Consider the following 25926-nt stretch of genomic DNA (forward strand, 5'->3'; position numbering starts at 1 on the left):
AGGGTAATGTGGCATGTAGTGCTGAGCTAGGCCGCAGATGGCCTGTCTCTTTAACGTAGGTGTTCACGTTATGCCTAATGAAAAATAATTCTGGTATACAAATACTTTGGAGAGGTCCCTTGTACTATGTTTTCTGAGGTTCCCAGGAAAATGAACTTGTCACTCAAGTATGGGTGAGTGGGAAATTGGACAGATGTATTTTCCAAGTCTGCCTGTGTTCTGATAAGTGGGAATGAAAAATGCAAGCTTTTTAATCCTATCCTATCACTATTTTGTTCTTACAGTATGCAATGTGTTACTGATCAGATTGTTTTTTATTTCTGTCTCTGAGGCAATTCAGCACCTGCTTCCATGCCTTACTCTGGTGTGGTAGAGTGTAACTTTATCCGTTGCAGCTAACCCAACAAACAATTTAAAGCTGCAGATATTTTCAATTTAGTAGTTTGTTCAGCTTAGTCTTTCATAAACTTTGTTCTTACCAGATAGGTGTGAATGTCTTATTCAGTGTTAGTGTAATAGTAGACAAAGCTTGAATTTTTGAATGTATTGTGTGAGAACTACTGGAATGAAAGTTACTGGCTATATGACTAATATAGTAGACTCCTGTATAATAGACGCTACTTAATATGTGTTACGTAAGTAAAATGATGAGGTGGAGTCCAGTTACATAAGAGCTGACTGGAGACTTGAGAGCTACTGTAAGTAGTCCATATTAGATATAGCCTATAGGGGGATGTGTGTGTTGCAGTGGGGGAGGGGGTAGAGGAACAGGATTGGAAACGCCTAGTAGCACGTTTCCTTTGTAGGCTATATAAAGGAGGCAGTAATTAAGCATGATGTGCTATGAAGCTTTTGCAAGTTTGAAGTCTTATTTAAGTCTAATTTTTATGTATGTTATGCTTCCTGAAAGTAAAACCCTGAGTGTCAGGTGATGGCTGTCAGCTGAGCATTGCGTCAACCAATTTTGTTCTGCACAGGCTACTCTGAAGAGCAGGATTCTTGAGTTTTAGAGGTTGTGTTGAATTTAACACCATTTTCAGTAGACAAAGCTCTACTAGTGTTATGGGGAGACTATCAGACAAAATGCTTCAGTGACTCTGCTGATCCTGCCTCTATAGGCATAAAATGACATCAAGTAAATGCTCCTTTTGTAATAAAAGGTTGCGRAAGAGCTTTCCATGTGCGATGATCCTTTGCAGTACTGACTGACTTGAGACCTGCAGTTGTATTTCCTTGTAAGTGTATTAAATGAAGAACATCAATGTGAACTGAAAATCAGGAAATACACTTCACTTTTTTAGTGCTTATGCTTGTATTCTGTAAATGTGACATGAGAAATGGTTGCTTACCTCATTGCAAGGAAGAGATTTGAATATTTGTTAGTGTTTCATACAGAATACTCAAAGTTTAACTATGGCACTACAGAGCTTTAAATACTTAAAAAAAAAAAAAAATCCTCTTTTTGGTTGATCATGTTGACACTAGATTTTTGGTTTGGGAACCATGAGGTAAATGAACTGTTTTAACTTCTCTATATAAGTGGTAGCTTACTAAAGCAGTACTTAAACAGGTGAGTCTGTGCTTCTATGAAGCTATAGAAACAAATGCAAGTTGTAATGAGGCCATAGTATTCTTTTGGTTACAAGACTTAATTTATTAGCTATCCTTAGAGAAGCAGAATTGGCTGATTTCAAGAAAGCAGTAGCTCCAGCAGTGTTGCARTCTCAAAATAGCCTGACCTGTGATGCATTCTGAGTTCTCTTACAGCAGGAGGATGATTTGAAAGCAAATGCATCTACTATTGTGACAGAAACTTCAGTGGAGAACTTGCCCAGTAGCCAGTCTGATGAAAGACATAACTTTTCTCTAGAAGATAAATGGGCTAAAGGGAGCTGCAGGAGACAGACTGGGTAAAACCAGGCATATAGCTTGCATTTATGGTAGCCTACCAGAGCAAGAAACAATTTCTGCAGAATTAGAGTTCTTCTAGAGTTCTTCTAACAACTGCATTGTGATTGACTCCCCCCCCCCCGGCAGTTAGACTTGTTCCAAGTCACAATGTTTGCTTGTCTGTGCATGTATATGTGGCCTGTCTTTGGTAGTCTTGTTGTTTAAACAGCACTGTTTACCTTTAGCCTTACAAAAGGTCTGACAAGAGTTCAAGGGTATACAGGGGAGAAAGTAGTGCAATACTAAGTGTAATAGATCTGAGCATGCATTAATGCCATAGCCGAAACATTTGAAGTGTGCTAATGCTCAAAGATGATGCTGCCTCTCTTCCCAGCTGTTCATTCTTGCTCCTGCACCACCCTTTTTTTGATGGCACAAGTGTTCATGTGGGAAGTAGAGTTGGATAACAGATCTGGTATAAAGCTAATTATAAAGGATATAGTGTGGTGTCTGTTTCTTATGGCTGTGTCCACTGCAGGCCTTTACAGACGCTTCTGCTTGAACAGGAATAGGAAGAAGCAGCTGCAGGGAGAGTGGAGTTATGTTGGCTTAAACTGTTAGTAGARTTAAGACTTTTTTGTTTGTTGGTTTTTGTACAGTAAAAATATTTTGAGGGAATTCTGGAGGCAGCTCCTAAAGGCTGGCTACTATAGCTAGAATCGCTACAATCCTTGCTTAAGGAATCAGATATGCAAAGTCTTGAATGTTTTTTGAGCGTATAATGTAGTGCTTGATTGACCTGCAGTTGTAGATGACAAACTTGTTAGCTACCACCCTGAAGRTGATCATCCTGAGATCATCCTGATCATCATCACTTGCTTTCATCATGTGGAAAGCAAGTATCTGCATTTTTTTTTTGTGAACTTCTAAAACTAATTAGTTGCACAAGTTCAGAAGCTAGGTGTTTGACGAAAGGGGTTCCTTATCTCCACTGAAACTTCTTAACATGACTTCTGTAAGGGATTTTTTTTTTTAATTTGTGTGTGTGTGTGTGTGTGTGTGTGTGTGTGTGTATTTTTAACATGTAAGGAACAATCACAGTGTGAACGAATTGATTTCCTGCACTCCTGAGGTCAAGTAAGGAAGCCCTGGCAGCTTCTTAGTGATACGCAGTAATGCATTAGCTGTTACGCAAAAGGAGGAATGTAGCCTCTGTGTGGTACTTCATGCTTTTTTCAGAGGGTTAGTTTCTAAAGATTGCTGTAGTCTGCTCAGTGTGGCCTAACAGGACTCAGGTTTCAAAAGTACAGAAAACTGATGGCAAAACAGTGCACTTCGAACAGATACCATTCTATCACTAAGTGCTACCAGCTATAGTAGTGCATTAGTTTCTTGCAGACTTCAATAAATTGACAACTAATGTAGCTTAGCTTTGAGTTCATCATTCTTAGTATTTGATCTACCAAAACTAGTGTCTGTACTTCTGTTCAGTTTGACTCTAACAGCTGCCTGATCTGATTTTAGTACAGTATCTATAGAGCAAAGGAATATAAGCTGAAAAGCTGTCTGAAAATAAGCTTTGTTTGGGCTTTTCTACCCCCCCCCCCAACTTATTGTCTGTGTTCCTTGTCAGATGAGATCACTGTCTCCTGATTCCCCAAAATTCAGAAGTATAAAACAAGCTGGAGGTGCAGAGCTGTACTGCTTTATTAGTGCTGCCCAAGCAACAACCTTAAGAGACTGTAAGTGAGACTATGGCTAATCCATGAGATTGAGATAATCATTTAGTCTCTAGCACAGCAGTCTTTAACCACCTTAATTTTCTAGTAAGTGCTAAACTACAGAATAGTTCTGCTGCTGCTTTGGGGGCCCCAGTGTCTGTACTACTGTTGGTCTACATCTCTGCTCTCCTGTTGATTTCAGGTTCTTGTTTCTGAAAACATCTAGCTAAATGCACTATAGTCCTTCCAGTTAGAACACTTCATAAGAGGATGTTGCTCATACCTTATTATAGCAGTTATCCTGATTTAGGAGACCACTCTGTTCAGAAAATGAAAGTATTGCTTTTATTGGTGTGGTGCCACACTTTGAATTAATCTCCAAAGCTGCACTTTRCCATTCCAGCATTCATATGCTGAAGCAAGCTTGTAAGCTTATAAAGGCATGCTGGGCAGTTGTTGGATCCTATTTTTAAACTGTTTCTGAGAAACACTTCTGTCTCCTATCTTTGCACAAGCATAGGAAAGGCTATACTTCATGTGGCTGGGACTAGACACTGTGGCTCCTGATGACAGTTTTTGAACTTGGAGTCTCTCCTCTTTAATAGAGATAGCAAACTTAAATCTGGACTAACCTCTGTTGGAGAGGGAAAATAGCTATAACTGGAAAATAGTGGCAGTGGGCTGTTGAGTCACTGGCTATAACAACCTATAATTAAGGCTACAGATTTGAAGTTTGACAAACTGACTTAAACTTCAGTGGAACAAGTGATAGGATATTAATGATCCAAATTCCTCTTACGTTTAAYAGACTACAAGAAGAATTAAGAGGCAGAACCTTTATGTAATGGTACGCTCATTCTGGTGAGTCTGAAGAGGGCTTGCTTCTTAATCTACTACTGAGTTTCAGTAACTCAGTTAATGCAGTTGTATGATACATGTAGCAATTCCAAATTTGCATTAGCACTTGAAAAAGTTGCATAAAATGCAACTAGGTTCTGTATGCAGTAGGTTCTGTAAATGTTTTAGTATTTGAGTTTTCCTTTTTGTACCAGACCATCTGCTTCAGGCTTATTCTGAAATATAAATACTAAATATAGGTATTAATGTAGCCTTGTTGTAATAGTGAGGTAATTCTAAAATTGAAGGACCACTTCAGAGAATGGTATGGCATTCAGGCAAAAATAAGGGTTAACTGAAGCATTTTGACTTGATTTTCTTTGCCTTTTGAAACCAGGAGGAATATTTTAAGTTGAGCTAAGTAGTACTGTGAACAGGAAGAAAAAGATGTAGGACTGTAAGACTTGTACAGTGGAAAAATAAATGCATTGAGTTCTTCATGCCTTCTGCTCTTTGATCGAGAGACTTGTTAAACAGGAGAAGAGTTGCTGGCATAGACCTAACTGGGAGGGAATGGGTATCTCAAAGTACAGTATCATTAGAATTGTACTCTGAAAGATATAGTAAGGGTGTACTGTTTCTAAGAGTTGATTGTGCAGGCTTAGAACAAGCAAGCCTCTCCTTCACTATTTCCCTCAGATTGCACACTATGAGTATTCTTGGTCTTGGAAGTACAGGTGTTAACTACCTTGGTCTTGTTTTCTATTTCAGTAGTATCATATGTTAATAAACTTATTCTCWTTTAAATAAACAGAGTAGTTAGCCTGTTCTTTTTGGTATCAGTTATCTAAATTTTGCCTTGTAGGGCAAATGTTAGTTTTTAAGGAAAACTCAGCACTAGACCTGTTTTAACCTTGCTTTCTTAACTGCAGGATGAGATGATCTGCTTGAGGGCTATTTTTCCTGCAGCTGCACTTTGTTTTATGCTTAAGTTGGTTTGAATGTCCAAATTAAGTTTAACATGTCATTTAAATTCAGTAATTCTGTGATGCTGCAACATTTGTAAAGATAAAATAGTTGCAGAATACAACAAAACAAAACAACCCACATTCRTGTTGCCTGGCTAGAGTCCTTTTCCATTCAGTTTAATGGCTCTGCCTTACCTAGTCTACTGTGAATTACAAGCCTGTGTCTCAGATTTCTGATATTTTTCTGATAGATCTAGTGGCTTGTTTAACAGGAAGTGTGTGTCTTGCTCTGGGTGCCTCTGCTTTCTGCTAGAATAGTGTTGAGCAACAATTAAGTGGTGATTGCAGTCATTACAAGTAAACTCTACATCCTGTTTGGAATAGGATGTACATATTAACACATGTAAAACATCTGTTGTATCTTCCTAGAAATAGCATGTTGCAAAATTGGATACTTCAGCCTCACAGATGTTCAGAAGCCATTCTGTATTTAAAAGTCGAAGCCATTAAGGGATGGCTGAAGTCACACAGTTTAAAGTAGACTTTTTTTTTTGGGGGGGTATGATGGAAAAATGAGTATTTTTGGAGTTGATACTCTGTGGCTGATCAGTCCTTTCACTGACACTCCCAAATACATAAATAGAATGTCACAGAACCAAAAGTCAGAGCTGCAMTTGATACCCAAAAGGGTAATTCTAGTAGCTCTTTTTTCTTTCTGCTCTGTTCTGGGAATTCTGGTTGGTTCTGAGTTCTGGATATGCCCAGTAGGCCTTAGAATGAAGAGGAACTTTTTTTTATTGCTTAGGAGCACTTTTAAGATAGTTCTTCAAAGGTTAAATCTTGCTCTAGTCATACAAGGAAAGTATTTCCCAATTAAAGGAGAATTGTGGCCTTTTTAACTGTTGTGGGGGAGAAAAGTTAAGGATGAAACACTCAGGTGAACAAACTTTCATAGCATATACCTGACAGCGTTTAGCCTGTCTAAAATAGCTTTATGTCCTTCAGTGTGTGAAAGATGAAACAATCGATCAAATTTCTAAATATAGATATGTGAATGACAGTGCTTACGAATAATTATAAGGTGCCAAATGGAGGATGGTCTAGGATTTCAGAGGTAAATGCAGCCCCCTGGGGGGAGGGAGAAAGGGTAAGTGGGTTGAAATGGAGAGCATAATTTCTAACGTTAACTGGAAAAGACTTATCAGAAAAGTATTCCTGATCAACAGTGATGGATTTTAAAGCTCTTTCACTTTGTTTATGAGGATATCATTATTAGAGGTTCTGCCTTCTAACAGCAAGATGGAGTATAAGAAAGACATTTACAACCAATAGAGCTGAATTTCAGTCAAATAAGCAGGCCTAACCTGTAGCCCTTTAACAGTATATGATTTTAAGTGACTGAAAGCTATCTTCAGAGTGGTTTAGAAGCAGTGAGAGATTGTACTCTACTAATTCCAGAACTCTGAAAGACCAAGTTAGAGGTAATCTTCTGCATATGAATAACATCCTTATTTCAAATAGTTGCACCACATTTGTGCATCACAGGTTGTAGTTGGTGTGCAACAGGAAAGCCTGTGTCATTTCCCACCACCTCCTACCCACCCCTCACCCCATTTGTTTTATGGAGCTTGTGGAGGGAAACACAGATTAGTCTTGCATTTCACTATAACTTCCTTCCTGCTGAGAACCCATCTCTGAAGTCTTATGAATTTCTAACACTTAATCTGCCATGTGGAATACTTGGTTTCCTGCCCGTCTGTGAAATTTGAGTAGGCCTTGAAGTCTCTGGGAGTAGAGAGGGTAAGTGGGAGCCATTTCTCTGTGGGTTTAGAATGTCATTCCACGACTGTCTCTTCCCCAGCTTTGTAGGCTGGTATGGCTAGATGGGCTGTGGTTATACCACAGTGGGCTAGTTTGTAGCATAAAGACCTACTTGGGCTTTTTTTAACTCCAGGACTTTCCCCAAACTTAAAACAATTTGAGACCTATGTTGTCATCTGTGTTATTTTTTAAATGTCAAAGGAAAGTGACTGGGCTGGAGGCTAGGTCATAAGAGTTCCAGTTTTATGCCAGAATTCCCACCTGCCTACCAGACTTCTCCAAAACCAGCTCACAGGTTTCCTATGCAGTAAATGGACAGTGTTAAGCACGTAAAGGAGCCATGGAAACAAACTGAATGGGGAATAGGGAAGATGGTCAGAAATGAACAGCATAGAAGAAGGATGCTTATCACTAATTAGGCATTGCCTTTACTTTGAATCCCTTGCTGGAACTAGATGTTCATTCTCCACTTTTCTTTCTGTAGCTTTTTAAAATAGCTGCAGGCTTAGTGGTTAGAGTTTTTGCCTTGCAGGGAAAATGGATTGATGAAGCTTGTAAGCACACCTCTTAGAACTTGTAAATGCTCTGTATCACTTAAGTTTCAACAAATTGTGACTGGTAAATCTTGATTCTGCTATACAGGAATATTGACTTCAGTTTACGAATACAGCAGTTAAACAGAACTTAGCACAGTCTAAATTCATGCCATCATGCAAAACCTGTCCAGTGGTGTCTGACTGTACAGGTATTCATGACCTTTGCTTACATAACCTGAAGTTAATACAAATAGTTACTCTCCAGTGCATTATACCCAACTTAAGGATGTTTTGTTTCCTCTCCCTTCTAATGTGAAGAATAGACTCTTGCTAAATCCGCTGGCTTTTTAACCATGGGACAAGAGTTGTCTGAAAGGGAAAAGTTGGTTCTTGTGTTGACAAGTCAGAATGCTCCTGTAGCTTTTGTTGCTTAGCTGACTTCAGAGATACCAATATATATATATATATATATTTAAAACATATATATATTTTAAAGGCTGTTATGATCTCTGTCTCATGATGATACAAAAGGGGGGGGGAGAGAGAACTGGACAAAAAGCAAGGATACTGTGACTGTTTGACTAGAGTATTTCAGACTTCTTGGAGTGCATGTGTGGCTTAAATGTTACAGCAGTAATCTCTCAGTTAATTTTGGGGTTTAGGGAGCAGGAAAAGTGCTTGTTTTCTGTCTCCCTTCCCTTCTTCCCATTCTTYTCCCCCCCCAAACATAGAGCACCATAGATGAAGGTGATAGGGAGGTGAGGCTCAGAGTAGCAACTCTGAGTTTTTTTTATCTGTTTGTATATAAAAATGATGTCAGTACATTCCTGACTTTCTGTTGGAGGGATAGTACATCTACTGCAATTATATTGTAGCACTCCATAATATTTTGACTTCCTTTTTAAACAACATAAAGATATAAAGCCTCTCAAACGAGAATGCAGCTTATCTGTTAATCGCATGTGGATAGCCCCCAAAACATGGCTATTAATGCTCATAACTAGACATGCCTGTGCACAGCATCAAAGTTTCCATGACAGCAACTGGAAGAGTAATTCTAATTTGAGAAATCAGTGAAACTGAATACTCTAGTGCTTCTTAGTGATTACCATCTAAACATATTCATGTTTATAAYGACTGTCTTCACATCAGCTGTTACTTCTTAACCATAATTGTATATTACTTTTATGTGTAGGTTTTGGTACAAAGCTCTTATAAAGTAAAGGAATATGGAAGCTTGGTAACAGTATGTGTTTTGCTTGGGGTATGCTGAACGGTTTCAACTGGGGGGGTGGGGGTAGGTCTCAAGCTTTGAATTACTAGTTTGAGCCATAGAGGCATGAAGAGATCTATAGCAGTCTTCTAGGTTTTCCCCTAAGGGAAACACTTCTTTTTCTTTCTTTCTTTTTTGTTATAGTCCTACTTACAGATATCTCAAATTGTATAATACCACATTTTTATCATTGCATGGGTTTATTAAGTTGTACACAGGTGTAAATTTGTGAGGAAAAATGTCTGATTGTGTATCTTCTGACAAATCAAACTGCAGCAACTCACCTAAAAGTATGAAGCTTCTTAGCTTTGTAGGATGTTTACAAAACAAGCCTGGAACCACTCAAGCAAGCTGCAGATAAATATTAGCTTTGGCATGCAGAAGTGTCCTCATGTGTGGAGCAGAGATAGAAACATTAGGCTTGCAATAGCATACTCCTCTAGCAGCTATAAGGAAATGTCATCAGTGGATATACCTTTTTTCCTTCCTGTCTTCTGTGTGTTCCACTATGTATTTTCCACTTATTCATGCTCCGTTTTTTTTGGAGGTGTTCCAACACCCTTGCATAGTTGTTAATAGATGTACTTGCAGGTTTTTTTTWAAAAAAAACTTTTAACTTGAAGTTAGGACTGGGAGGAGGTGGGATGAACAGATCTCAGATGCTTGTTATCCTTTTTGTTGAAATAAAAAGTTCGTATTGGTATTAGCTGCTCTGGGAAACTAGCCATGTAGGAAAGAGTACTGATTGAGAACACCAGTTTCAAAACCTTGAACTCCACAGGGGGAAAATTGGAGTGTCTGTTTACAGAAAGACTTGCAAACTCTTGCATCACTACTTAGGCACAGACAGTAAGGATCTTAAACTAATCCCCTGATGGCTGAATCATGCTAACTTAATGTTAAAAAGAGAGCATCGTAGTAAGAGTTAAGCAGTTACATTTGTCCTCAGCTATTTTTTTTTAAAATTGCAAACAACTGTCATATTTTGCTGTTAATTTGATTTTTACCAGTAATTCTACAGGCTTGATATATATATATATATATATGTATGTATGTATATGTATGTATATATATGTATATATATAGTTTTGCAACTCTCTCCAAGAAAGTAGTCTAATTTCTCTTTACAATCATTTAATATGAAATTAGTAATATACTAACCACCATATGAATACTTAGTTTGACAGTGCTGGTTACTACCAGTATCAAAAAGTAGGAAAAACTTTAATAAACGGTATATTTAAAAACAGCAGTGAATCACGTAAAAGATGGGTTTAAGTCTACATATATGTACAGTAGGGTCTACTACTGTATGCATTTCCTTTGTGGGTATTGAACAGAAGCAGGGCTGGTAGCACCACCTATTGTTTTTACTATATTTCTAGTTTCTCTAAATCATAGGGTTAAAGTTCTGTATGTGCTCTGTGTGTATGTGAGATTATATATATATATATGTATGTATGTGTGTATATATATATGCATGTGCGTGCACACACACACACACACATACATATATATATACACACACGCAATTTAATATAGTTGAATTGGGAGGAATTATGCTCCTGTTCTTTCTTCATGCTTTAGAATAAAGGCTCTTGCTACTTACTTGAAAACTTGCCAAAACTTGTCCAAGCTGTGATGCTCCCTTTGGGAAAAGGAGTGCAAGTTATGGGTGGGGTTTCTTTAAGAAGCTTAGATTTCCAAATAAGCCTTTTGCAATTTCTGATGCTGGTCAGATTATACATACTTCATACCTGAGATAAATGTGAGTTACTTAATCATGTATAAGGTAGCTTGTACATCCATACCTTTTGAAGGCTGAAAATACACTGTAAACTAGATCTAAAGGAGTTTTTTTTTTTTTTTTTTTTTTTTTTTTTTTTTTTTTTTGGTCTAAAAGATACTGGATTGCTCTAAGCTGGGTGGAAGAGTGTGTGTTAGTTGTTAGAATTGCTTCTAATTAACCTAACATCTGAGCAGAAAAGAAAAAAAAACACGTGATTCAAAGCATCTGTTGATCAGAAGATCAATAAAAATATGAAGGAAAGTGGTAGATTGGCATATGTAGGCTAGGGAGATGGAGTAAAGTGTACCAAGGGTGAAGGAGTGTATTAAGAAACTCCTAAGAGGCATTAAGGACTTCAGGAATGAAGGTAGCTCTGGGAGTGAATCAAAGGAGGGGGTTAGGAACTGGTGACAGGAGGATGTTGAGCAGAGAAATATGACGGTCTAATCCAAGAGAGTATAAGGAGAAGGAAGACCTAAAGTGAGAAGGGGCAGTTGTAGCGAATAGGAGGTGAAGTGACAGAAAGGAACCTTATGTGGGGAGTTGCTGAAAACTTAGTGGTTCTCAACCACTCACACCTGCCATCAAGAAGCCTAAGTAGATGACTGCTGGACTTGGAAGCRTGGAACTAACGAAGGCAACCTCTTGAAAGCTGATGGAGTTACAAGGTTGAGCTAGTGGTTGCAGGAGATGTTGTCAGGGCTACTTGGAAGAAACTAATGATAACTAGCAAATCATTCTAATCTACAAAGTAAAAACTGGTGTGAGTGATACTAAATTGGTGTTAACTGAGGAGTTCAACTTTAGTGCTGGAATACTACCAGCTTTCTTAACCAGAATTATGAAGTGGTATATTAGGGCCTGCTGCAGATATGAGAGAGGCAATAGTGGCTTAAGGTATTCTTACCCCCTGCTGTTGTTCACCACCACTATGGGTTATTGTCGTAGTACCAAACCATAGCGCTCAGTCACCTCACTTGGGCTAATTGTGGGGGGAGGATGTTCTGACCAGAAGGTTGATTCCACCCCAGGACTTTATTTCTGAGCTGGAACCCAGTGTGGATCCACAAATCATCAGAATAAAGGGAGAGGTGTTCTGTGATAGGACAGATTACTTGCAGGCCAATATTGCTGCTGAAACTTTTTTTAAAACTTTTAAATCAATGAAAAACTTTTCTGGTACTTAGGAAGCTTGAGGCAGGGGCAAAATCTAAATAAAGGTATTGCTAAGTGTTATTCTGAGATCTTTTTTTAGCTTCTTGTTAGTTGTAGTTTTATTAGTTTGACACAAGTTAACAATACTGCTTTTGCCGCAAATGAAGAAGAGTTTTTACCAGTAATATGACAAGGAAGAAATTAGGGCAACAGTATGTGGCCTGAAATTACAAACTGTTATAAAACAAGAGAACTTAGTTGCATGGGCTGTCTGTTCTGACATTTCTCCACTTCCTGCTGTTGGGCTTCATAATGTCATAAAACAGATGAGTAGAACCTGATTCTCCACAATTGTATTTCTAGTCATCAAACTTTTTTCACTTTCACTTCATGCATTAAAACATGTAATTAAAACAATGAGCTTAATGACAGCTTTCAAGTCTTACTTTCATAGACTTGGTTCGTTCTTTCCTCCTTCCTCCCTGCCCCCACCTTGCCTTTCCGTGGCAGCTCCAGCCCTTAATAAAATTACTAGTATTGCTAGCAGTGAGAGTGATGTTCACAACTTGGTTTGAAGTCTTTGAATACAGGCTTCAATCTTCTCTAACAAATTAAAAATTAGGAGTAGAATGACAGGAAGCAGAATAGAACTTTTTTTTTTCATTTCTCTCTCTCTCTCTNTTTTTTTTGCTTGTGATGTTAACAGAACTCTTCAGGTATTATTATTTAGACTAGGGCATGACTAGTAGTAGTACCTTGCTCCAGTGTAGTCTTCTATCCAGCTGGGATAACTGCTGTAAGCTTTAACTGAGATATATTGCTTTACTTTGTAAAGAGAGGCTAAAATATAAACACATTGATAACAGTTTTCAACAAAAAAGATAAAAACCCAGTGAATCCAGTCAGAGGGCAATTTCTCTGCTTTTTCTGGTATAGCTGATTTCTGAGGCTCTGCAACATAGAACTTTATCTCTTATTTTCACCCTTGAACTAACTTAAGTGAAGGTACAGGATAAAGTAGAAGAATAACAGTGGAATTTAACCAGGGTGGTAGACTCAGTCACCCAAAGTTGAAGTGGCCCTGGAATCTTCAATGCAGGCAAAAACCACTTTTTCATGTGGTTAATATTGTGTTTTTTACACTGGAAAAAGCTATAACTTGTTGAATCATAGAAACGTTACTTGCTGTTAGCTTTTGGAATTTCCTTGCAACTTTCCCGTACGAAGTTACAGGAGCTGGATTTACATAGTGTATGTACTCAGATGAGAACTTGCTTAGGGTGAAGTCAGATGTTAAACAGTTATGCATAGAATGCAGTAATTTCTGACTCATAGTGTGTTGATTGTCAAAATATAGCAGGATGAGGTAGGAACTGCTGTGTCTAATATTGCTGAATAGTTATCCCTCAATTCATAACTTGGCTAATGGAATTTACCATACTGATCTCAATTAGCATGGGAAAAGAGSGAAAGTTCTGAAGGTTTTCTAATCACTTGAAACCTGTTAGTGTGCAAAAATAAGTTTTAATAAGTTGGAAGAGTTGTGGGGTTTTTCCGGTTGCCCAACCTTAAATTCTATTACTTCTGATTTCCTACAGAAATAAAACCTTCTTGCAGCAAGAAAAAAAAATAGATTCAAAAGCACTTACTGAAAAAACTTAAAGGGTATTTACCAAGCCCTGGAAAAGATAATGAAGCCTCAAATCATCAGCTAATTTCATGAGGAATTAAAATACTTAATATTATAACAGAAACTATAGTGGTGAGTTGATGGAAAATATTTCAAAGCACTTAACCCGGTTTTGTACGTGTATTTTTTATTTAGAGTGGAACCATTCCTAACAATTCATTATAGTACAGCATTTTTAATGTTATACTTAAAGTTGTATTTTTACTATGAGCACAAATTGTAAAGGAGAACTTGTATTAAAAATACTTCAGTAATTGCTGATGATAAACCAGGTCTTAAAACTGCAAGAGCTGGACAAACAGGAAAGAGAGGGAGGGAGAGGTTCATATTCTCAAGCAGGTAACTCCAGTAAATGAAATGAAATTAAAAGGAGGATCATAACTGATACTTGTTCTTTTTTGATGATGACCCCAGTTAAGTCATTGCACTTCTGAAATGCAATGACATGCTGTCTGATATCTAGATACATTACCCTGCTGTTTACTGGGAGTTATATTTCTGAGGTCTGAGTCCAAGGCCTGATCCAAAAGCTCTAATGTCATTATTGTGCTATCTCTACAAATACAGCACAGATATTTGTGATGAAAACGTTTCTGTGGTCAAGTGGCAGTTCCTCCTTTTTTCAGTGCATCAAGGCAATTTATTTTAGATAAATGGGAATGCTTTTGAAATAAGAAACCTTGCTTAATCTGTCTGAAAGTGGAATAATATGAAACAATGYGCTACTGCAATATGCACTTCTTAACATGCAGCTTCATAACTGTCTCCTTTTTTTAATTTACCTTGCCATGCCAGATGTCAAATGTGGAGGAAACCATGCTTTCCACATGTCTTAGTCTCTATTATACTTGGTCCAGTCCTTGCACAGTACGTATACTCCTTCCCTACAAGCAGGACTGTTTTGGTACACACTTGGAGGAAGAATTATTTTTCAGCAGAGTATAAGGGACTCAGAAGGGCTRTCGAGGTATCTAAGCCTGATATTTTTTTACAATCAGAGCATCTAGAAAAACCTAGTTCGTAGGATAATCTGAATGTTTAGCTTACAAATCCTTCCCAGTGTATTAGATTAAATTGATTCCAGTGCCTTTGTTTTTTTCGTTTCGGGGCTCAAATGATCAGAGGATGTGACACTGGCATTTAAAACACTACTAGAGATGCAGCTCTTAGCTCCCATTTTAAATAAGTGACATATCCACCCCTAAATAGTCAGTGGTGGAATTAAAACAAAGTAAAGGCTTTTATATAAGAAGTTCTGTGTATTGTATTTGAGATAATAATATTTTTAAAGCATTTCTAAATGAAAATTTTCCATGTTGGTGAATGAAAGCCATGTAAACTAACATTAGACAAGCTGTATGTGTGACTATTTGTTGAAGGAAAAGCATGTTTTCAGAGTGTGGTTTTTGGACTTCCAGACAGATTACACAAGCTCAAGGAGGCCCATCCCACATCCTGTGTAGAAAAGCAGTTCACAGAAATGCCCATTGTTCTTCAAGATTATAAGTGACTATATTTTTTTGTCTAACCTCTTGTTCAAAGTACTATACAGAAAACACTAATGCAAAGGAATGGCAGCTTAAAAGGTGCTTGGTCCTGCCAGATACTAAATACTCTTACTGAAATGGGGGAGGGGAGGAATTCAACACATTAGTTTTCCTGATTAGAAAACAAAATAATTTAATCAGTAAACTAGTAAAACGTTACCCTATTTTATGTGAGTCAATTGATGATTGTCATACTAAGCCTGATAGTGGCATGGCCGCATAAGCACAACATAAAAATAAGTATCTCCTGTCTTTAAGGGAAGAAAAGTTAGAAGGAATGCAAGTTCGGTAATAACTTGAGCTGTGTGTGTTCTTTTTTTTTTTTTTTCTCCTGACACTGCTTCATCTCTGCTTAGTCATTACTGTAAAAAGAGAACAGCATATCTGGGTCTGCTATCCCACCCAAAGAGATAGGGTGGTTAGTGTTTCTAAATCTGCCACTCACACCTATTGGTGAGTTGTGTGCTATTCTGCCTACAAATTAATGGAGCTATTTGTAAAGGARGGAGTTGTAGGATTGAAGAGGATAAAGACCTGTGGGGCCCCCCCCCCCCCATTTTGTGTGTTACCATCTTGGATCACATTTTTAAAAAGCAAGGTGTTATTTTTCACTTCCAGACAGAAAAATATTTTTCGAAGTGAATTTTAAACCTTGGTATTGTTTTTTCTTAATTATTTARAAAAAAGCAACAACTTAAATATTGTTTGGTGAAGTTCAATACCTATTTAAGAGCAAAACTTTAATCATGGTGGTGCTTATATAGCTAAGCATAAGGCTGCTTTGAGAGTGTTTAAGGCTGTATCCTGGTTTTCAGCAGTTTTTGGAAGGAAATACCTCCCTTTGGTCACTGCCAGTCTCCTGACTGTTCAGCATTCCCAAAACATGTGGCCCATAAAATACGATTATAGAGAAGATATTCAAGTAAACAGAAGTTCCCTCAGGATGAGTTTTGCTTTTTCATCTGTAGCTCCTGTGTGCTCTAGATTGACTGTGCCCTAGCAAGGGATGACTCTCCTCGTGTCAACAGAAGCTCAGAAACTGCACAGCAAACAGGGCTGTGTTTGGATGGGAGCATGTGCTCTGCTTCTTTTGGAAGGTGCAAGAGCAATTACATGGTCCCTGTGTTTTGGGGAGTGCCTTCCTCTTGGGCTGGCTGGCACAATAGAGTCCCCTTTGCAGTGTTTTTAGAAGGACACACCCAGCTGCAAGTTATGGAAAACTAATCCTTTTCTGTCTTTTTTTTTCTTTTTTTTTCAGTGTCTGTGTAGCAGGAAGTGACCAGTCTCATGATGTGGCTATAGCTGCCAAAAATCTGTAGTTAACATGCAGTTCTATCCCTCAGTAAATATACATTATTACTGAAAGTGGCCCAGTGCTGTCATGAAATGGTTCAAGGATAAGTAGCTAGTTGAACCTAAAAACCTTCATGCTCCAGTGAGCAATGAAGTTATATTGGTGGATAATGTATTTCAATAATTGCATAATCCTGTGCAGCCTGTTGTGTTGAAGACACACAACTTATGACTGATTCAGTCTGTAGATTGAACACATGGAAGTTCCTCATTGAGACTAAATTCTTTCATATTGGCCTCTGAGGAGTGTTTACAGTTCTGCTACCTAGCAGTCTGCTTCCAGTTACTGCCTCGGTAATTCAGGCTGTTATCACTGCTCCGCTGGACTACACTGATATATCAGGGCAGACTCAGRTTCTTTTCACTGTGTCTTTCTTCCATGCTTTTTTTTWAAAAGCAAGACTGTGTGAGGGTTTTGTGTTCTACATCTCCAGCAGATACTAGTCAAAATGATTCTGTTGGTGGCAATCCTATTAATGCCAGTGATAGGACTGTAGAGGCTAATGGCCTCTTAGCTTTCTAGAGATGCTACTTTCTACTGCAGCATGGAGCTTCACAGGCAGGTTACGGTTGTAAGTGTTCCTCCTAAAAACAGAAGGAATTCATAGATTCACATGTGTGTGTTCCAGACTGACCCAACTTAGTCATGTTGCCTATGTGTTACTGGRTTACCTTGAGGAGGGAGATACAAATATTTCTGCAGGATAGAGATGAGTGCCTTAATATATAGCAGCCTTATACTTACTTTCATTACCTTTCTTCAGAGGTGACTCTGAACAGAAACTGTTAAACTGGTTTTAATTAGTCTTTGTGCAAAACTTTGAACAGCTACAGCACTAAGAATTCTGAAGAAACGTAAGCCAGAAGGTCTGCTATCTGTTTCTGTACCTGTTCTCTTAACCTCACTTCAACGGCTCCAGGAACAGAGTACCCAGCCCAGTTCCTGCTGAAATCGAAAGCAGTGAATTAATTTATTCATAAATTCCCTGCAACAGTTGGAGTTGTTTGTTACAGATTCTAAATCAATAGTAGCGATTATCTTTCTCGGTAGAATGGGGTTGATTTTTGTTTCAATGTGGAAGGCCTTTACAAAAATGTTAARGGAGGTAAGATTTTGGGCCTGTGCCTCATACCACAAGCAGCTGCAAACACATCGGGAGTTACTGTCACAGATGTAAACAGCTTTAATTTCTAGCAGGTCTGATGCATTTGCTTTTTAAACTGGTAGATGGGGGTTATAACTGGGAAGGAGCAGGCCTTCTAAACTTGATGGCAGTCTGCAAAAAAACCTGCTAGTTATTCTAGGACTATTTAATCCTGCTTGATGTTGAAACTTACTTGAAAGGCCACTGGTCTCTAGGTGTATTTCATTTAGAAACCCATTTAAAAACTGAGGCCTGAGTTGATCTTTCATCATACTTGCTACGGGAAACAGCAGTATATTCACTGTATTTCAACCTTGTGAGAGTTGTAAAAGTTGGATAGGACTGTTGGATTGGATTTCCCAAAGTTTAAGGCAATTAATTATATTTTGATATCAGAGCCTATAAATCTGGAGATGCTAAACTATGAGGGGAAGTAATGGCACATTTAATTACTGTGTTTTCCAAACATTCAGTAGAATGTGTGGGTATGACAGCAGGAAACTGAAAATGTCTTATGAAGTGAGATGCAAGCAGGTGCTGCTGTTTATTATTCATAAGTTCTATGTAGGATCACTTATTTTATAGGAAATGCCATAGTATAAACAACCATTAGAGTGGAATGACATTTCAAGGCTGTAGTATTTACTTTATATTGTACACATCCTGCACTACAGACCAGTGAAGAAGCAGAGCCGTATATCCATGACCTCAGCCCAAAGAATCCTGCAATGTTGTTAGTMCTGATTTAAATTAAGATGGAATATGTAGGAAACAGCATAGAAATCTTGGGAGAACTGGAAGTGTACTCAATGAGTGACCTCTGTCAGCTTCTGCGTGCAGCGTTGAAACAACAGCTCTGCTGTGAGCTGCCCCATTTGCCTTACTAGGTCATTAGTTTTGTGATATTGAAACTAACTGAAATCTGCAAACCGGGACACTACTGAATTGAGAAGAATCAATATAATCACTTCGTAATAACAATTTATAAGCCAGACAGATGCCCCTATGGGGGTCTTTGCMAATTTAGTTAAACCTGTTTGGTAGTGTAGTGTGTTATTCAATGATTCAGCAAAGTGGCTTGCATACCCCTGCCAGTATCTGCTTCCTTCCCTCCCGCGGTACACCTGTGTACCAGTGCTAGCATTCAGTTGAACTCAGTGAGCTGATTGAGCAGAAAACTCTTCACTTTTCTTGCAGTGCTAGTCTGATGCCAGGTTAGCTCTGACCAGCTTATTGTGGGGTCAGATGAGCCCCAGGGCTAGTGCAAGGGACGACGAAACAGGAACTTCTCCTTTTAGCAGCAGTTGGTGATGAGGTTGGCTTTGCTGTTTTGTGAAACAGCACCTATAAGTTGTACCCGGTTGTTAACTGTCCAGACAGCTGCGAGCATTGGAGGCAACCTTTGCCCCCAGCTGAGCATTACCCTGTGGCGCTGAGCACGGCTGCTTGCGTTGTCACCCGCCGCAGGCAGCAGCGGGAGGACGTGTGCTAATGTGGGGAGAGGTGCCCACGAGCCCCGGCTGTGGGAGCAGGAGCTGCCYGCTGATGGCACCCATGGCTGTGTGGGGCAGGTGTGTTTGCAAACCCTTTCAGCTAAGAGGAGAGCTTCATTCCACACCTAACCTGGTGGTGGAGCTTTGCTTTCTGGATAATTCTAGAATCAGTATATTGCCTTTTGATAGAAGTGCACTTCAGATGATCCTGTTCACATGTTTACCTTAAAATGAGATGAAATAAAAGTGCCTTTCTCTTGCATAACTATAAAGAAGTCTATACTTAGATTGGACCACAGCGTTGAGGTAGATGAGGACCTCAGTGCACTTTTCTGGAACGCAGAGAAAAGAAGCCACTTAGTAAAGACAAATCAGGACTGGCCCACCAAGATCCTTGGCAGTGAAGTAGTGCAATTCCATGAAAAAAACAGGGGAATTAGAAATTCCAGCCTGTCTATCTAGATTCTCAAACTTGTGTCAAAATACTGAATTCAGATTGTATGCCAGGGTAAGRCATTAGAAGGTCACCATCACCTAGGGGGGAAAAAAAAAATCTTCATTTTTCTATGTGACGTTTAAAGGCCTTGAACGCTATATGCCTGAGGACCTATTTTTACTGCTTTACTGTTATGAGTGGCACTAGAGATTACTAAAACTGGAAGGAGTTAGATGAACCAGGTCCTTTTTCTTGTTTTCCGTTTAGTTCAGTTGTTAGTGCTCCTGGTAACCCTTCATATATATATATTCACTTTCAGTGGGTTTTTTTATGCTTTGTTGTTTCCTGTCTCCTATATTAGCATAATGTTGTCATTCTCGTCCCCCCCCCCCCCATGGGGAAAACGTGGTTGCACACTCTTACTGACCCTCTGCAAGAACTCTACCTCTTCCCTACCGAATGACCTGGCTCCGTCTTTCTGGGTGCTACACGGAGGCTCCCCTTTTTCAGTCTGCTCTATGCCTCAGTAAGGAGCACAGCAAGAGGAGCAGGTGGCAGCAGGTCCTTCCCCCATGCTATCTACTTGATCAGCTCTTCACTTAGAGCACCTGGAGCCTGTGTAATGCCTGCTTCCTGCTCTGTAGCCCCATGTGGAGCTGTAGAAGGAAGGAATGGATGGGGAAGATGCCMACCTTTCAAGTGAACAAAACAGCGGAAAGCTGCAACAGGAGCTTCACGTGCATCCCTACTGGCAGGCAGTGCTGAAAGCTGCCAGAAAGTGCTGCGAAAGTCCCGGCTTCCTACTGCTCCTTCTGTGGTCAAGGAGAGCAGCAGGCCCTGCCAAGGGGACGCAGGGCTCTCCATCCCTGTGAGCCTTCTGCCTGTCGCGGGAAGGCTGCGAGGACACGAGCTGTATTCCTGTCGCAGCCCTGCTGCGGAGAGAGAGGAGTGCACCGCCAGGAGGGGAGCGGGTRGCCCCCGGCACGTCCCTGAGGGTATTCTCAGGCCTGCTGCTCTTCCATAAAAATACTTGGGTTATGATGGCAGAGGCTGCACTGCGTGAGTAGCTGTTCTCCAGAAAGTTTCCGGTGATAGAAATCTATGTGTTAAAATGAAGGGAGGGAGAAAAATATCCCAATTATTTCTGAGGTGGATACGCATGGGAGAATTCCCTGAAGTGCCACTGGTGGGCTTTCTGTTAGTGTKTTCTTTTTCTTTCTTTTTTCTTTTTTTTTAATCACTTAGCTCTGTATAAGCAATGTTTTGTGGCTTCGGTCTGAAACACCGCAAAGCCCATCCCCAGGAAGCGCACAATAGCGTTGACTGCCTGTTGCTGCAGAGGAAGTGGCTTCTGTTATAACCAGCAATCTGCCAGAATTCATAGTTTGGGCAGTTGCCAGGCTAAATTTAACTTAAAGATATTTAACCTTTTTGGCTTTTGTCTTACCATTTTCTTAAGATATTTCTGCCTCTTCCTACCATTTAAGTCTTGCAAATGGCAGTTTTTTTCATACAACCTAATAGCAGCCTTTATTTAGGAAAGGCGGAGTCATTAACAGAATCGGGTCTTTGGGACAGGGAAAGTGTTCCCTGGCGTTCTTGGTACGTTAGCAAATCTGAGGCCTAGCCACAAGCAGCTATGGTGTTACTCCTGGCTTTGTGCCCTTTTCCATYCACCCCCCAGCAATCAGTTTTTGATCAGAACTTGATGTTAGATATATGACATACTATTGCAGAAAAGGCAGTATATGATCAGGCTCTGGATATTTGGGACATCAGGCGCCCTCTTGTGTTAACTCTCCTTGAGATACAACTTCAGGGGAATGCAGAGTGTGCATGTACCATGCATGCGGCAGTGTTTCAGACTTGGTTAAACCGAGTTTGCACAGAGACAAGGGTATGCCTGGGTACTGGCATCATGGTCAAACGTAATTCTAATGTGTAGGAGTTCCTTCCTCATGAATGCACAAAGTTCACTCCAACTACACGATACGCACAGAAGGAGCTTACAAAAGTGACTTTTGCCTTATTTGTCTCTCCGGAAAGTTTAAGATTTACTCAAAAGCAGCAATGTTTGCGAACTGTTAAATTTCTGTGGGAAAAAGTGTAAGTCAAGTCTTGAAATATACTGTAACAAATATGATGCAAGTTTAGATTTCTTTTTGATCTGGACTATGTTACATGTTTTTGATAATCTCCTGCTGCTGCACAATATCAGGAAAACGTGCTGCATCTCTTCAGGGGTTAAGTGTTGATTATTTCAGGCTTGTTTTAGACTGGACTACCTGACACTTTCTGGTGACATGTCTAGTCATTGTCATCTAGTCATAGTCATTCACTCTAGCGGTTTCTATCAGTGTAACTCTCAGCCTGAAAACTCCTGAGAACTGTAATCATTTCCCATTGTGGTAATTAGGATATGAAACAAGAATGACAATATTGAGTATGGTTGAAGATCTGCCTAGCTCAGTGTCCTGTCCCCAGCAGACACCCAAGCAGATGCCTTGAGCAAAGTCCAAGAACAAGACCAGTATAAATGCTAGGTTTTTCATTGCCCTCCTAGTGCCTACCACTTGTGCCTCAGGGGCCTCCTGAGCTGTTGGTGGGTTTTGTGTGTTCAGTAAACCTTCACAGATTTCATTTTCAGGATTGTCTAGTCTTTTTGCTGACACCAGTACAAACTCCTAGAATTCACTCCTTTGGCAAGGAGTGCAGACAATTGACTGTGCCGTGTGTGAAGAACYGCTTTTTTGTTAATCTTTCCTATGAGCTTTAATTTGGAAGAAAAGTGAACAATTGCCATCCGTAGCACTTGATTTTATAGCCCTCTGCTATGTCCCTTTCAGTTTTTTATTTTTCAGACTGGAGATTCCTGTCTRTGCGGTGTTTCTGTAGAGGACAAGTAATACCTGTGAGAAATTTTCAAACAATCAAAACCAAAATGCTGCATAAGTGCATAGAACTAATATTGTATATATGTTATTTTGCTTTTAAGACAAATCTGATAGTTGTTAGTCACAACAACAGAGCAGGTACAATAAAAAGGATCAAATTAGGGTTTTGTACATATTTTGAAGTTGGTAAGAGTTATGTGCACGTACATGATGGCATGCTTGAATTTAACCTGGTAAAGACTAGAATTTCCTTTAKGCCTCAGGTAGAATTTTTCTGGGTCTCAGCTGGAACATGCCTGCCTTTGAGCAGCAGCAGTGCCAGAGGAAGGGATGRAAGGGCCAGTTCCAGCAGAGCCCTTCCAACCCTTGGAAGTTCTTGCCCTGCTTAAGGGACTATCCATCATGTGTTTCTCAGCTACGTTGTTTGCTATGAAGGGACCATTTCACAATTGTATCTGATGCTCTGTGATGAATAACCCAGATGGGCATTGGGGAACCTGCATAGTATTGAGGATGATGTAAGAGGTGCTTTTCCTTTGACCAGTGAAGTCTCATTGCCTGCTTTTCCCTTTCATGAAGAGGATGGGAAACAGCTCCAGGCTGAGATGAAGAAAGAAATAAAGTTTGCTTGTAGTAGTTAGAGCTTTTGCAGAGTGTAGAGTGAAGCTCTTCAAAAGACAGCATAGTTTTACTTGTAGGGTTTACATGGCTGAAATAGCTAATCTAAATAAATTCAGAGACAAGCCTCCAAAGCAAAATCAGTCATTTGCAAGTACAGGATATTAACCTTAATAATTTGAACGGAGTGTGTCGTTGATCTTYCGCTAAATCTGCCTGCTGTAAAATAACAACAAAGGGCTTCTTGTGGCTGCACAGCTCAAGCTCGGTGTTTGAAAATCTGACAGTGACAGGTCTGATGCAGCTGCTAGTGAAAGAGCATTTGCACGTTTACCTAAACTATCAAATGAAAGAAAGCAAAACATCCGAAGTGGAGGAAGGAGGGGGGAGATCTCAAACAAACGCGGGAGTAAATTATCTTCTTCAGGTTACCACACATCTGAATTACTCCTCAATGAATAACATAGTAACAGTTTTCTAGAAGACTGGCAGTTTTATTGTAATGTTTTGACAAAATAAAGGCACATAATAACATATGCCTGTTAGGTGTGTGGATTGAAATCTGTGCACTGAGTATGCGTAAGAACTGACAGTGCTGAGGTGCAAGGGCAACACATATACTTTGTTAACCACTGAAGACTGAATTCAAATGGATGCTTCACATCCCACCCATCAGCTGTTGCACAGATTGTGTGTGCATGCTTTTCTCTCTAATCCCCAATAGTAAGTATGAGGTAATTAAAAAGTAGCATATTCCCATTTAAGGGAACAAAGGGGTAGTTGAGAGCATGTGCCTAGATAATCCCTGCAGAGCTGTTGGCTTGTAGTAACTGGCTTGTGCATCAATACTTAGTCTCAGCATTATAGCAGTTAACTTTTTGCCTTTTTAAAAAAAGAAAAATGTTTATATAAAACATTTTCCTAGTCATGTCCAAGAGCCCGCTCTGAGCTCCAGCTGTTGCCACATTCTGCGATTGCATGCAAGTTTGTCTTTCCAAATGGATATGAATAGAGTTCAGATGATCTATCACTAATCAGTAGAAAGGATGTCATGATCTGAAGTYTGATATTGTGAAAAGATCCTGGGAAATGTATTTGGAGAGGAACTGCCTTGTTCTTAACATGGTTGCAGGTCTAGCAGCAGGAGCTYGTGAAGAGGTGTGGAAATTAGCTGAGTAGATGCCCTGTCAGCAAGGAGAGCTAGGAAGCTGCCCGCTTTGGATATAAGCGGACTTCTCATTGTTAAATCCCTTTGGGTAAATGGATGCAAATTATTTTTCTCTGCTAATGTAACATGATGTGAGGCAAAACCACATTCAAGAAGGAAAAAATAACCATTTAAAGTAAAATTGAACATAACATTAGGAAGTTTGTGATTTGTTTTTTGTTTTAGCTTCTTTTAGATTCAATGCAATAAACAGCTAAGAAAAAAGAACCGGGAAGTGAAGAAAAGGAGATGCTGAAGGGGAAGTGTGCGTTTTTAATTRTTCAGTTCCTAATTCTCTGATCAGAATCTCTTTGTAATTAAGTTAAACTATTTACAATGGCACTCTTTGTAACATTAATGTAATGCAGTGTATTTTCACATGAGTAGGTGTGGAAAGGTGCTGAATTAAAGATATAGTGAGTTTAAAAAAAATGCATTTCCTAGTGAATGCCACAAGGCCTATCAGGACTTCCATAACTATTAACAGGTACTTTTTCCAAAATATGCTTTTTTGGCATGATTTAGGTACTTCACAATGCTATAGCTATCTATAACGGTGCCCTCTGGTGACTCCAAAAAGATTTACGCTAGAATAAAACAAAAAACAAGGCAGAAGTTGGCCTGTTACTTGGAAGTATACTGGCCCGTATTCRTTAAAGATTCAGGATCAGATTAAAGCTGCTAGGGCTCAGCTGGACAATACATATGAGGAACATACACACAGAGGTCTATGATTAACTCCAAGTGGCGTAGGAGCAGAGCTGTAATGAGTAAGACAGTCTCTCATGCTACCATACAACCAATTTCCTATGCATTTGTGATCTTGACTTCTGACACTACTTTTTTCCCTGCCAAGACAAACGAAAAAAGATGCAGCAACAATTTGTTACTGAGTCTGTTTGGCTAGTGGAGGGTAGTGTAAAATACATTACCTGATGGTATGAAATTTCAGAAGCGAGCTAGCTGTGCCAGAGAATCTCTTGTATGTTCTGCTGTCTCTGTCACTTGCACACAGCCCCTGGAAAGCTGATCTCTTCGATGCAGTGCTTTATCTCCTGGATATTGCTTTTCATGTGCATGAGCTATCTGCAGCATCTACTGATGGCTGTACACTTACTGCCTGTTGTTTGCCATGCTGGCATGCAGGACCTCCCTCATTGCACTGAGTCTAGTGCTCACGTGGCCGTTAATCTGTTTTAGTTGAAAATTAATCTCTTATTTGCAGAATTCTATTATTTATCAATGAGATCTGCAGCCGTGTAATCACTAGTGCAGACATAAGGAAGCCAGTATGTGTAGCTGCAGATGGAAGGAATAGTTGTGGGCAGGACTGTCCTTCTTCAGCATCGGTTCCCCTTTAAATTGCAGCTAGAAACATGTATCTTAATCAATAGAAAGGACAACACTGGTGAGGTAATAARAGTATCACATTTTGAAGCATTTAACCCCAAAGAAAATCCATTCCSAAGCAGATGTAAGCAAGATAATGGATAGGAAGTAAAAGAAAAAACTGTTAACGAGTTTGTATGGAGTATGAATAACTAATAGTTCAA

General features: G+C 39.4%; 1 long non-coding RNA gene across 2 annotated transcripts; it reads left to right on the forward strand.

Moving 5' to 3' along the window:
• Nucleotides 1–3968: 3968 nt before the first annotated feature.
• LOC146601797 (uncharacterized) lies at nucleotides 3969–25572 on the forward strand. Of its 2 annotated transcripts, none has more exons than XR_014894976.1 (4): nucleotides 3969–4472; nucleotides 13589–13752; nucleotides 20016–20713; nucleotides 24560–25572. It is a non-coding gene; the product is annotated as an uncharacterized LOC146601797 (long non-coding RNA). The 2 variants fall into 2 exon arrangements; XR_014894979.1 differs by lacking the exon at nucleotides 3969–4472 and adding an exon at nucleotides 7938–7982.
• The last annotated feature ends 354 nt before the right edge of the window (nucleotides 25573–25926 follow it).

Source organism: Rhea americana, unplaced genomic scaffold (assembly GCF_003343005.1).
Source record: "Rhea americana isolate MKP2758 unplaced genomic scaffold, rheAme1 scaffold_1, whole genome shotgun sequence".
Lineage (NCBI taxonomy): Eukaryota > Metazoa > Chordata > Aves > Rheiformes > Rheidae > Rhea > Rhea americana.